Genomic DNA, 5,988 nt, shown 5'->3' with positions numbered 1-5,988 from the left:
TAATTATAGATGTTAGCCGGGTTGGCAAAATAATGTTGGAGCGACTGTCCGCCTTGTCAAATCCGAAATGTATTTGTGTTACCTTTTTTTCGCCGCACAATTCATGCATTAACGGATCAGTTGTAGCTATAACGGATCACATGATCAAAACCACTCAAGGAGGGGGGCATTTAACATATTATTTGAACTGTCGAAACATGAACTTTGTTGTTAACAAGGACCAAGTTATATTGCCAGTTATAAATAATATTAATGTTTTTGTTATTGTTATTGATTGTTTTCTATATGTGATCTTGTATTCTTGTGTGAAATATCTGATGAAAATCCTAAATAGATCAGAAAGATATGGGCGTCTTATAAACCATGAAATTATTTGAATCATATATAATCATCGATATTAAACATGGATCATAAATAAAACTATAAGATTGATGTCATTTATTGTAAGAATCAACAAGATTTTCATATATTTTAATATAATATATTAGCAATACGCATATTATCACGCTTGATCTGTTATTGTCCTTATTCTTTATTTCATTTAAGGTGCTGAAAATCTTAAAACACGAATCAAAACTGAAATGGACTTTTGCAGGCAGGACTACTAAATGGCCTTAAAATTAATGCTTAAACTTTTTGCTTGCCAACATAGTTATAGCATGTGGCCGCGAACAATGTTTAAACTCGACTTGGAAACGAGACAGAAATCAACAAAATTGTATATAAATGTCAGCAAAACATACCGAAATGTTTGACAAAGAGTATTTCCCATTACGACTCAATCAGTGCGTTTTAAAGAACAGACCTTGAAGATGCTATATATTAAATATCATCTAAAAATATCAACTATTTAACGCGATGCGCAGTCTGTAATTTACTGATGTTTAGGAACCAAAAGTTAGGTAATGTCCGGTTATATGATCATATGCTAAAAATGAAGTATGCTTTCTGCTTTCTGTGCATTGATTTTTTTAATTCAAAATGTTTTGGGCCTGCCCAGCTAGCTGAGTTGATGGCTCAGTTGATAGAGCGCCAGACTGTCAATTCTAAGGTTTGAATCTGGGGGTAGGATAAAGTTTCTTCATAAAGATTGGTTCCCGAACATTGTAACATTGTATTTGTAGGTCATTCTTCCCCAACCTCTGAATCAAGTGGGGAAGAAGTGGGTCACTTGTGGTTGGCTAATACTGATCACAAGAAGTAGGAAAGCTGGTTCATGTCCTGACCACTTGCAAAATGACCTTAATTTGGGTTCAAGAAGGCATTAAACCTGATCAATCTAAATTCAACCAAATTCTTTTGCCCAAAGGTCAGAGTTTCAAATACATTCCAACACAACAGCTGTTGGCAGTCACCTCGATTATTGATTATAAAGCCCCGTCCAGTTCGATTGACAGCGGCTAGCAGTCAATAGTATGGTCGTTTTAATAACATTGCCAACAACGATCATTTGTCTAAACTGTTTTCAATTTTCTAAATATTGACTGTTTCCAAAACACAATTTAATAATCTTAAAGAACTGGACCAACGTTATTCCTTCTTCTGTTTGAGATTTTGCAGAACTTCTCCCTAAAGTGACTAGTCTTTATGACATTAAGTGAGTAATAAGGCCTTTCAAAATTTCATTCTCTACAGTTATTTGATTAATCATTAAATATTATGAAAATTTAAATATCATTTATGTTAGATATAAAGCCATGTATTAATCTTGCATGATTTTCATGTCTGATAGATGTTTCACTCAACAGTTTGTTTATGCAGAAATAAAACAAGTAACTGATTTTTATGCCCCCCTTCAAAGAAGAGGGGGTATATTGCTTTGCACATGTCGGTCTCTCGGTCCGTCCACCAGGTGGTTTCCGGATGATAACTCAAGAACGCTTGGGCCTAGGATCTGTGCAAGTGGAAGTCAAGTTCTTAAACCTTTGCATGCTGGGAAATTTGTCGTCTGCTAAAATGTTGTCTGCTGAATTTCTCAAATTAGCGTTTTCTTTGAATTTTTTCAAAGAATACTATAAGAATAGCAAACAGTTTGGATCCTGATGAGACGCCACATTCTGTGGCGTCTCATCTGGATCCAAACTGTTTGCAAAGGCCTTCAAAATTCGGTTCCAGCACTGAAAGAGTTAAGAAAATCCCTGGAGTTGGTACTGTGCATCATTTAAGATTCCTCTTTGTAGCCTTGACCTTAAGTCATTTAATCTTGTTTGTTAATTTCAATTTCAGCTGGCACTACATGTTTTTGCCTTTATATGTTTGAACAAATAAAATGGGCATCAAATCCTTTAAGCAAACAAACAATTGACTCTGGGATACGGCCTTACCTTTCAAAAGGGGAAAATACCATGTGACGGGCACTTTTGGGGAAAAATTGCAATAAATTGTCATAAACCGAAGGTTAATTACATGTAATAACCATTATTTGCTCCACTTAAAAGCTGTAGCTTTTTATATGGCTTTCCCCTACCACAAGTGATTGGAGCTATACTGCAATCACTGTGTCTGTCTGTCCCACATGGGTTTATGAATAAAATAAAACATTTCAAGTTTCAAATGCTTAACTGTTCCCTGGAATTGTTCATGAAAAATGCCTTGTAATTTGTTTAGCAGTCACATAAACAACCAAGCTATGTAATATGGACTTTTTACACCCATTATTGCTGCTTCTTCCTGTATTTGCGCGATGATTATCTGAGATATTAACTCTATGATTCTGTATTCTCAAATCTTTTCTATAAAGAAGGAATGTAGTTGACAATTGTTAATAGTTTTATTTGATCGTTCGTCAAAAAGTTGTAATTCTGTTACTCTTGTATCTTCAATGCAATTGAGTAATTAAATAGCAATTAAATTGAATGCGTTTTAATTCCCTTTTATTATTGTTTAATTTGAGTAACAATGCTATGACGTTAAATTTTATTTACACTTAAATGTATTATGAATATTGCTGGGCCAAGTGTGAGGTTGAGCGCTCTATAACCAGGTTTAAACCCCCAATGCTTTGCATTGACCGTTCCAAGGCGGTGACCCCAGCTTTATTCATATTTTGTGTTTATGTTGGTTTGTATTGTGCTGTATTGTGCTGTTTTGTACTGTTTGGGCAATCGGTCACTTGCCTTAAATAAAGGACCTACTAATTGTTTTTAATGAAAATTCAATACTGCTCCAGCAGCTGGAGTTTCACTTCTTTATATTGTATTATTTTTTAACCGATTTTTTTTCAAAACTTTCCCTCTGTGTCATCTGTAAAAGACTAAGATTAATATTTCTTTGCCAAAATACAGAGGAAATTTTTAATGGAATATTGATTGTTGCTTTAAAGCTTTTATGATAATCAGTAACAGAAGCAGTAACATTCAGCCATAATTATGTATCCACACGGCTATAAACTAATACCAAGCTTCCCATTCCCCTTCTCTTCAGATACTTCCTTTCTTTCAAAGGGAAACAGTGGTGGTAAACAGATGATATTGCAATATTGCAATACTTCTTCCTCTGCCAAAATACATGTTATAAACATTGTTGGGCCTCTTATCAGTTATAAAAATTGTAGGGTCCCATATAAGAAATATACATGTTGACACTAATTTTCAGATTTCATATAAGTCATATTGTTGAGTCTCATATATGAAATACTGTTGGGTCCCATATAAGTAATATTGTGGGGTCCCATATAAGGTATATTGTCAGGTACCATATAAGAAATATTGCTGGGTCCTATATAAGAAGTATTGTTGGGTCCCGTATAAGAAACATTGTTGGGTCCCATATTTAAGAAATTTTGCAAGAAATATTGTCAGGTACCATATTATATAAGAAATATTGTTGGGTCCTATATAAGAAGTATTGTTGGGTCCCATATAAGAAACATTGTTGGGTCCCATATATAAAAAGTATTGTAAGAAATATTGTTTGATCTCATATAAGAAACATTGTTGGGTCCCATATACGTAAAAAGCACCGTTGGGTCCAACATAAAAGATACAAGTTGACATTCTAGGGTCCCTTATAATTTAATTAACATTAAATGTATAATTAACACTTTAGGTATCCATATAAGTAATGAAAATTGTTGGGCCTGGCCCTTTATTAGAAGTAGACATGTTTACACTTAATGACTAATGTTGAGACCCATATAATTAAAATGTATTGCTAGTAGACTGAACTGCAATTTTCTAACACTGGTTTCAGTGACACACATTCACTGTGCAGATTTCTACTAAATATGTGTTGTTTTAATCTCAAAATTAGTCTTGAGGGTTAATTGACACACCCATTAAATTATTTCCTTATAACCATATGGTATCCGTTGTTAATTCGAATGTTATTTATCATTTTGCCGTTCATCGTAATTTCTTTTCTGCTTGCCACCATCTTGGACGATGACGTAAATACAGGCATGCTCAATCACTATACATTGACCACTGCCAGTATCCTCCGCAATATAGACAATCCCAGAATCGATAATAAGGGCGCCGCCATATTGGCTATTACGTATTTTTGAGTAGTGACTTAATGGACTTTGCTACATTAATAGATAGTGACATCTACAATTATTTTGTGCTGAAAATGAACACACAAAAACCATACCTATGCTTATTTGCTCAAAGAGACATTCAGACAGGAGAGGAGCTTCTTTATGACTATAGTGTGTCTGATCTACCATGGAAGGTTAGTTATATCATATACATCATATTTAATAAATAGATGATGCCATTATCATGAAGAAGCACATATGAATGGATGTCAAACTACTAACATAACTTTTGTCATCAAACAGCTTATGGCTTTTCGCTAACATAATTGTATCCTCAAAAACAGCTGTTAACCCTTTGCATGCTGGGAAATGTGTCTCCTGCTCTAATTCATCTGCTGAATTTCAAAAATTAGCATTTTCTTCGAGTTTTTTTCATATAATATTATTAGAATAGCAAACAGTTTGGATCCTGATGAGACGCCACATTCTTATTTTTTCCCTGTAACAAAAAGGAAAGAGCATTTATACATTTGTATTTGGTATCTAGCGTCTCTAATTGGTCCACTATCAGGATTGTTTAAATAATGCCCCTTTGGTTAAAATTTGCTCCTTCCTTGGAGATCACATCTTTTACAAAAATTAATGAGCTATCAGATTCATCTTATGTTCCAAGTTAATCAACCCCACAAATCAATAAGAGTTCAGCAATCTTTATTATAGCTGTTGAGCAATATTGGGCTTTTTTATGTCCCCCACTATAGTAGTGGGGGACATATTGTTTTTGCCCTGTCTGTTGGTCTGTTGGTTGGTTGGTTGGTCTGCTGGTTGGTTTGCGCCAACTTTAACATTTTGCAATAACTTTTGCTATATTGAAGATAGCAACTTCATATTTGGCATGCATGTGTATCTCATGAAGCTGCACATTTTGAGTGGTGAAGGGTCAAGGTCATCCTTCAAGGTCAAACGTCATATAGGGGGACATTGTGTTTCACAAACACATCTTGTTGGACCTTTTGTTTAGTCTTGTGTTATCTGGTACCTTTTATAAAATCAATATTAAGTTACTTTTGCAATAATTTGTAGGAAAAGAAAGCCAATGGTATGTTTAGTTCACAGTTTTTAATGGATGTAATGATACTTTGAATGGTAATATTGGGAAGTAAGTAGGTAAATATTCTTGTTTAAATTGTCTAATTATTGAGTAAGCCAATCTTGTGAAATACAATTTAGCAGAACGTTCAAAGAAAATAAGTTTTTATGGCCAACTTCGCATCATGGTTGTCAGTTTTTTTCAAGGCTGATAAATAGTTATGATAATTTCAATACTGTCAAAAGTATGCAAATGATAGTTGGCACACATATTCATGTACATCTCTTAGGAAAAAAGCAACATAACTTTAAGCGGGTATATTCGATTTTTAAATGCGTTAAATTGTAATATATTGAAACAAATATGCTATAATAACACGCAATATGCAAGAAAAATGATACATTTAAGACGAATTTCATAA

This window comes from Dreissena polymorpha, chromosome 10 (genome assembly GCF_020536995.1).
Source record: "Dreissena polymorpha isolate Duluth1 chromosome 10, UMN_Dpol_1.0, whole genome shotgun sequence".
Classification (NCBI taxonomy): Eukaryota; Metazoa; Mollusca; class Bivalvia; order Myida; family Dreissenidae; genus Dreissena; species Dreissena polymorpha.
This window is presented reverse-complemented; position numbering follows the sequence as displayed.